The sequence below is a fragment of the Mytilus californianus genome, unplaced genomic scaffold, assembly GCF_021869535.1.
Source record: "Mytilus californianus isolate M0D057914Y unplaced genomic scaffold, xbMytCali1.0.p SCAF_13, whole genome shotgun sequence".
Lineage (NCBI taxonomy): Eukaryota > Metazoa > Mollusca > Bivalvia > Mytilida > Mytilidae > Mytilus > Mytilus californianus.
In genome coordinates this window covers 5,688,317-5,697,594 of record NW_026262615.1, presented here as the reverse complement: position 1 = coordinate 5,697,594, position 9,278 = coordinate 5,688,317, and positions in this window count along the sequence as shown.

The following is a 9,278-nucleotide window of genomic DNA, read 5'->3' as shown; positions in this document are numbered from 1 at the left end:
AGTTTCTTTTGCCTCCTTTTTCGCAATGTTTCTTTCTTTTCACGAATTTAGCATGATGTAAACTGGGGTGTACTCACTGATTCTGATTGTTTTTGCAATGCATAAAAAGAGAACGGTTTGTTGTAATGTTCTCAATTTTTACACTTGAGGATGTTCGTTACTCTTGTTTTTGACTTTTTGTCAGATATTCGGAATCCTCTAGTTTTATCCTTGTAGTGTCATTCAAACTTTTGCCCGCTAAAACCTACTTTTCTTTTCATAATTTTATTGCATATGTTTTAAAAAGACATTTTTGAAAACCTTAAAAAATCCTTGTTATTTTTTCATTGTGTTTAAAAGAAAATAGGTGCCTATGTTAAATGAATGAAAAATCTAGAGAGAATAATTTCCCGTCAAATTTTCGATTGCTTATATCGCAAAAACAAGGACACGGACCTTTTATTTTTTTCTTCTTTTAAGTATGTTATTTATATACTTTCAATTTATAACAGTCTTTTACGAACCATGTTATTTTATGACAGAGGAGCGAACATCCTTAAGTTTTCTTTTCGCCAGGTTTTGTCTTTATGTTAAATTTCTGTATATCTTACTTTCGCCGAACGTAAACGATATGTTCACTTCTGTCATCACAATGATATAACCGTCGGCATAAAAGTAATACGAAATACCAAAATGGGTGTCAATAAAAGAAATAAGCTAAAGATGTGAAACAATGTATAGATTAACAATTATATATTTAAATCGTTAAAATATATCCGTATCCAAATTATATTTTAACACTATTACTCAATTACACGATACGATAAGATATATCATTATCCAAAGATCTACCCTTGGTTTGATTAACATAGCCGTTTAGTTATCTAAATACATTTTGTTCGTAAAACGATAACGACTAGTTTGAACTATGGGAAAACCAATAATAATTTGACTACTTTTGTTTACTATATTAAATCTTGTCAATTTCAATAATAAAGTATGATAAAGAATAATCACGGATATGAAGTCGTTAAATGTTTGAGTGTAAACGGATTCTGTCAATATCTGTATCTTAATGTCATATGAGTGTATATTTTATTCATGCCTTCAATTTTACGTTAAAAATTCTTATATTCAGTCAAGTAAATACGTAACGATGCAATTTGAAAGAAAGATGTAGGACCAATTTACCCTGAATTAATATCTCACAGGTCTAATTATTTTTATTCTAAAATAAAGAATTCACTGATATACAAAGAAAGTTATAACAAATAACTCCAAATCAAAAAGGTGACGTCCATTAAAACTGACAAAATAAACTTTATCAACAAACGGAACGAACGAATTGACTGCCACATTCATGTTTTGGTACAGGAAATTTTGAAGAATATTACTTCTGGGAATGCAAGATATCGTGTTTCCTGTACTATTATGACGTTGTTGTGTAAAAGGATTCAGAAGATACAATTAAAACAGCCTCATATCTTGACTTACATCTACAAATTGACAAAAGTTTACGATAAAGGAGGGGATTGCAGTTCCCAATTGTGAATTTTCCATTTTCTATGTAGCAACATCCTAGAAGTGCCTGCATATAGAATATGTACCTAAGTTGATTCTATATTCTAAAGCTTACTTTTCTGTTATGATTTTCTTGATAGAGGGTTGATGTTTAAAAGGAAGCTATTACAAACGAATGGTTCCGAGTGGTGAAGTTAAGGTCACAACTTCGAAAATTTAAGGATGCCATCACGAGTTGATTGACCATCATCGAATATGTATTCACAAATGACGACGATGATTGAAAATTGAATAAAATTATTTCCATACCAAAGTTACTTGTATGTAAGTTAGGCTCGTCTTAAAGTAGTTACAACAGATATATATATATTTCTGTACATGAAATATTCATCAATGATACTATCATAAAGAATCATTAGGACACTTGCAAAATTAGGTATCTTTATACCTGTATTTCATGTTACCATTTGAAAGTTCATTCCTGTGAGTAAAAAGCGGATTTTCTTATTATTGTATATCATGTTTTATGTAAGCACCATTTTAATATTTTAACAGGCTCAAAATAAAAACAACAGTTTGATTAAATGTAAATTGTTAACCGGTTCCAGTTTGGTATCAACACTGAATGCCACAAAGAAGATATAAGCTGAGATGAAAGAACCTTTGAATTTATTTTATATTGAGAGTTTATTATCAGTATGGTTTTGTTGTTATTGTGATCGTTTCATTTCTTCCAATTACTGACTCAATAATTTGGTAGAAAGTCCTTTTTCGATAAGAGTTTCGATTTTTTGATACGTTTTGAATTTTCAAATATTTTGGCGACGAGCATCATTGAAGAGTCTTTTGTAGACGAAACGTGTGTCTGGCGTACAAAATTTTAATCCTTGTATCTATGATGAGTTTGTATGTCATGTTTATGTCAGAATAATTGTTTATTGTTTTCTGAATGAGGTGTTATTGTTCTTAATTTACGACTTTCAAATGAATAAACAAGGAGATAACAGATGATGGAAAATAAAAGTTAAAAAGACATTTCACAATAATTAAAAACTTTATTTTCAAAATGTATCTAAAATGATGGTACGGAGCCAGAATATTTGTGTGAATGTTTTATGTCCCGCACTTAATCAAAACTGATGAAACGAGTCTAGAACTGCATTTTAGTACATTGATTATATCCTCATGTCAAAAAGATGGTTTTATTTTCAAAAACTAGTAGTGAAGGTTCGCTTATGATAAACATGTGTCAATAACAATTACTGTGGACACATGATCTGTTTTTAAAGCAGATTGACACATCGTCTGTTTCAATTTGTTTCGTTTTTATTGTTCATGTGTAAGGTACATCCGGGAAAGTTCTTCTGACGCACACCATTTATAAAGATTCATTTTTATTTACCAGTACTAGGTGGATACATCGGCTTGTGGACTGTTAGTCTCGTCGGGTATTATTGTCCCAAAAGGCAGTGCTGCCAAACTGACAATATGTAGAGCATCTGTTTGTTCCCGAATAAAAAGCATGTGTTACACAATTGCAGCTTACATTTATAGACGATCGTTCTCAGATAAACAAGTTTCTGTAGACTTCAAAGCTAAGGATTGACCATGTTATAAACCCAAACAAAACCATGGAGAGATAGAAACCTCAAAACTGTATACTTCAGTAGAATACATGCACAGAATGTATATGAGCCTAGGTTTGATTGATAAAAAGTATAAAAGATTTCCGTGTGTATAACACATATTTCCTTGGATGTGCACATGACCAAGGTTTGGAAAGTGAAAATGAAACGTCTAAAAGTTGAAATCGGGATGGGTCTAAACAGTAAAAATCGTCAAATATCAACCCTATTTTCAACATTTTCTTAAAACAATTGGAAAATATAAACAAATGTAATGCATAATTTTAACATTGCGACAAAACCGAATTACCAACTTCTAGGTACAAAGTGATACTAACTGCTCATATCAAAGTCTCGAAACATTTTTAGTGCACGCAACACGTGTTTTTGAAAAGCCTTCATCAGTTTTGATTTTGAATGCCAAATAATAAAAACTTTCAAACAAATAGCTGGTAAATATCCTGATTTATGTGTTGTGAATTCTATGCCGTTCCTATATAAGGAAAAGATTTGCCTCATTATCATGTAAAAACATAAAGCATTCAATTTAAGACATGATACAGCTTTATTAATTTTGTTGAAATATTTGATAAATAGAAAATTTGCCGAAACGTTGTTCTCTTCTTGTGAACCTGTATGACGTCATGGATACCCTCCGGCTTCAAACATGAACACCAGATATTTAAATTTGATGTCGGCTTCAGGTGAAGCCTATGGATATTCTTTTCAATATATTAAAGAAATCACAAGCTAATGTGGTAAACCGTGAATTTAACCCTGTAAAAATGTATGATGTCGTCCAGTCAAAATCGTTATTACAAAACAGTTTCAAAATAATTCAGCTGTGCTATCCATATGATTGACATTTATGACATACAACATGATTTTCGCCATTGTTAAAAAGGAAAAAAAAGCCTCAACTAATAGACACCTGACCCACAAAAACATTTTTGTATAATAAATCAGGTCGCAAAACATATTTTTGAGTAAAATTTTTGCTCATTTTTTAATATTGACAAGATCCCAAAAATGGGGCATATTTGTCAGGATTATTGTTTTGCGGACAAATAATATAATTATGAAGGCCTGGAATAAATACATAAGAAGAAATTCAAAATAATTATGTTCACATCAAACAGACTTCATTAACAAAGGTGTCCTACTAACACAAAAATGTTCCAACAGAATTATGAGAATGAAAGACCACAATCGACACTTCAGTTGATCGAGGGTTACCAGTACACAATCATAAACCTGGTATCCTTAATGAATTCATTTTGACGATACGATGAGTCCATGTCACAACTCAAAAGTAACAATCTGAATAGTCGTCTGATCTGTGAATCCTATTTTTGTTTCTGACATTTGTGACAGTGAATGGATTTGCATGGCGAGTGGAACAATTATAAAAGGATCTGATTATCTTGTCGACACCACCAGTCTCGCCCAAGGTGAAAGTTATGCGATTCCCTTAAATTTTGCATGGTTTTTGATATCTATAATCGATTTTTTGATATTACGACATCTGTTCAAAAAGTATTATATATATCAAGGTTCTTACGAGTTAAAATTTCTAAAAATACGAATCTGACGGATGATTTTGTTTAAATATGTTAATGAGTAACCCTCGTGTTATATATAATTTGTAATATAAATAAAATTATTAACAACTTTAATTTATACTATACATTGATCACGTTTGCGTAAATCAGTATTTCGCATCGTGTTCGATTGTTTGTATAATCTATTTGTAAAGCTATATAGAAACTGAAAAAAATGTCGGATTTTCCAGATTTGTTAGATTTGCAGGCAAACGAACTCGTTCAAATGGCAGCTAAAATTGAAGAAAATGTTCAGTTATCACAAGTTGCGGCCGAAATAGAGGAAGACATTCAATTATCTCAAGTCGCGACCGAAAAGAAGATGATATCAATTTAGCAGTCGATTCCCACAAAAAGAAGTTTGACTTTGAAACATTTGTACTTTATTATTTGGTGCGGGAAAGTCAACACATTTGCAAAATTTCGAAAAGTTCTTCATGCGAGGATAAGGAGTTGCTGACGAAAGGACTGAGGACTAAGTGAAAAAAAAAACCGACGCAATATCGGAAGATGAGGAAATTATGTGGTCATTTGATATCCTTGAGTAATCAAATGCAATGAATCTTTAGTACACTGTATTTTACTATACCTGTAAAATGATTGGCCTGAGGGGTAGGGACGAACATTGTAATTTACAATGTTCCCAATTTGAACTTGAAGAAGACGGAAAGGGAACATACATTAGATTTATTAGTCGAAACAATTAGACTTGCATCGGTGGCCTGGCGCATATGAAATAAGCAACAAGGATATAAATCATTATTCTAAATTTTATTTTATTGGTAATTTTCAAGATATCGTACAAGATATGCATTTTAAAGGTTTGTCCATTTCATTGAAAAAATTGCTTAAACTTACATTTTGGCTTTAACAAACTGCATTAATTGATTATTCAATTAATTTGATCAATTTATTTCTTCATTTAAACATGATCATTATCAAACACTTAATATAAACAGAGGCGGATCCAGGGAGCGCAGATACGTCCCCATATTTCATCGCCAAATCAAATCTCATGTTCTTCATAATTCATATGAATGTTTAGCATAAAATCGCCCAAAAATGGTTTTGTCTAGCTCTGCTTTATTCCTTTTACTGGAATTACGCTCCCCCTTTTTTCAAACTCTGGATCCACCCATGCTAATGACAACAAAAATATTACAATAGAATTGTGTTTGCTCTCAACTAATCACGACTGAGGAAAATCAGCATTTATTACAAGAGTTATCTCTCATCTCCTAAATGTTAGTGAAATTGCATAATAGTAATTTGAGTATACTCAGAATAAAAGGCAATACAACTGTTTAAACATGAAGATGCATATGTTCATTACTCCGTCAATATTAATTTTACCAAAACATATGATAGTTTTCGCAAAACGTCGTAATGAATATTGAATTATTTCAAGATTTCTATCTCCTGTAGTTCAGTGGTTGTCATTGGTTCATGTCTGTCATATTTGTATTTTCATAAATTGTTTTGTTATAAATAAGGCCTATGGTTTTCTCAATTGAATTGTTTCATATCTTTCATGTCGAAGCCTTTAATAGCCAACTATACGGTATATGTTTTTCTCATTGTTTAAGGCCGTACGGGTGCCTGTAATTGCTTACATCCACTTCATTTGAACTTTAGTGGATAATTATCTCATTGGCAATCATACCATGTCTCCTTACTTTATATTAACCTCGCCACATTCTGTATGTGTCTGTCCCAAGTCAGTAGCCTGTAGTTCAATGGTTGTCGTTGGGAATCATGTCGGGCATATTTGTTTTTCGTAAATTGTTTTGTTATAAATTAGGCCGTTAGTTTTCTCAATTGAATTGTTTCATATGTTTTATGTCGGGGCCTTTTACAGCCTACTATACGGTATGGGTTTTTCTCACTGTTGAAGGCCGTATGGTTGCCTATAATTGATTACATCCACTTCATTTGAACTTTGGTAGGTAGTTGTCTCATTGTCAATCATACAACATCTCCTTGTTTTTATATTGTTAAGGATGGAGGTTTTTATTGGAAACCTTTCGTTGGAAATACAATACGGTATGGACAATAGCCGTTTGGTGTCAACAAAATTGAAGGTTTAATGAAAGAAAGGAGTCAAAAACCGGGCTTAACTGGAAATTACACAAACTATTCAGGGAAGCGGACGTGTTCAACATCACTGTACAAGCCGGATTGAATGAACACACAATCATGGATCGTACTGGACACAGGTCGTCAGCCGTAAGGGCATATCAATCAAAAATGGTGGATAAGAGCAAAACATGCCCGCTGTGTAAAATCCACCAAGTAACAATACAATTTTTGCTACCTGTAATGATTTGACGTGTTCAATACTGGAACCAGTCAACCCTGAAACTTCCGCGAATTGCCATGAAATTGATATGCGCCGAGTGGAACTCTAAGTTTTAACAACTGCATTTTTTCTTTTACTTCAAAGAAATGTAATTGAATTATCGCAAAAGAGCAACTTTATATCTCAAACTGGAAGCAGAAACTTTTATTATTTTTTTCCAAATTTAAGGGAACTCGGAAACAAAATTCCTATTTAACTTGAAAAATTCAGAAAGAAACAAATGTTTCTTCAGATGTGTTGTGTTTAAAAATGATTTATTAAATTTTGCTATAAAATAAAACAAAATAATGTTCATGACCTTTCATTTGTTTAGTTTCCTAAATATTTCAGTTGCGGATATCTTTCAAAAATTGGGAGGAGCTTCAGCCATGGAAAACCATGAAATGGAACATTTTGAACGATAGCTAAGCTCAAACTACTTTTTTCTTGGACTATAGTTGAGTTTCATGTTTAGTTATTCAAGTATGGTACAACGTCAAATTGTAGATAAAAGACCATGGTTTTCTTCTATCACAATTTTGATGTAAATTATTTCTTTAAAACGACAAAGGAAAAAATGCAGCATAAATTACCAGTATTTTTGTCTCTTACAGAATGATGTTATTTGATCGATTTATAATACGTTTTGATTTTCAAATTCAAGGGACTAAAATTATTGTTTTGAAATACCTTCTCTCTTCATAATATTAAATATAAGAACCGAGTTTAAACGTACGGTTTTTCACAAATATACTTATTCCTCTTCAAACAGTTGTCGTCATTCCATTCATAGTCCAGAAAGTTATTTAACTCCAGACAATGTTCTTTTCCATTCCAATTGTTTGGTTCATGTATAGTTCGTGTATGCCAGTCAGTTAATGAAAACTTCCGTCCACTAGTTGTCCATACCCATACACCTTCGTATTCCAAATCCGACCCACCAAGCCAAAACGCTGTATCCTTTTCTGACAAAATTGAATTAAGCATATCTTCAGTACTGATAAATAATGTGCCACATTCTTTTTTTTTAAATTTTTTTGGTAATGACAATATAACAGAATTAAACATTTATGTGTGAATGCATCTTTACGTGCTCATTCTTGTATCGCAAAAGTATGGAAGGCTAATCAGTAAAAAAATTGAAAATTATATACCTTGTCATACCGGGGACTATTTTTTATCTCGCATTAAAAAGTGTCTAATGGGCAATCTTACCACATCTCCTTATTCATATACTTTTTCCCGAATGTTAACTACAGAATAAGACTTATCACCGGGTTTGTACTTACATGAGCAAACGACGGGTGCCACATGTGACGCAGGATCTGCTTACCCTTCTGGAGCATCTGAGATCACCCTTAGTCTGGTGGGGTTCATGTTATTCAGTCTTTAGTTTTCTTTGTTGTGTTTTGTGTACTGTTGTTTGTCGACTGTCTTTTTCTTTTTAAGCCATGGCGTTGTCATATTTTTTTTGACATGAATTTGAATATCCTTTTGGTATCTTTCGCCTCTCTTCATGTATCACGATTAAACATAATTGTTAGGCTATATTATTTCTGAACAAGATAAATCTGTTCAGCATACCCCATATCATCTTATTTTAAAGTGTTTTATATATATAGAGATTTATACATGGTCATATCATCCTGAAACACAAGCGAACGCCAGATATGGGTTGACGGATGATAACTGTGACGTTATAGAAAGAGACACAAAGTAATTTGTTTTCATTTAATTTTTTTCATAAATGCCGGATTTTTTTCGTTTTTTTAGTATGCACAATATGACATATCTTTACCTATTTTGTCTAATCCCATTTTTTTTTTTTTTTTTTTTTGGCATTTTGACAGAGTATGGATTTGCATGGCAGCAGATGGTTCCCCTGTCGATGCAAGCGGTCTACGCCCTTTTGAAGTGAATGCGATTCCCTCGGTTTGTTTGTTTTTAATTTGACTTATTTCTTCTTTAATCATTTATAAGTTTTGAAAATTTGCCAAATCAAAATGAATGTTTATGAATTTTTTTTTACTACCGATCAATAGCTTTTGTTTACAGTTATTTGTATCTGTATCTTTATTCACTGAAACAATGTGACAGGCCAAACACATACACAAAAAAGAATGAATAGATTGCTTATAAGTTTCCGACCAAAAAGAGTTTGCAGTGCGTCATTTCGCAACTTTTATTGTGACAAAAACCTTATGTCGGTACCTT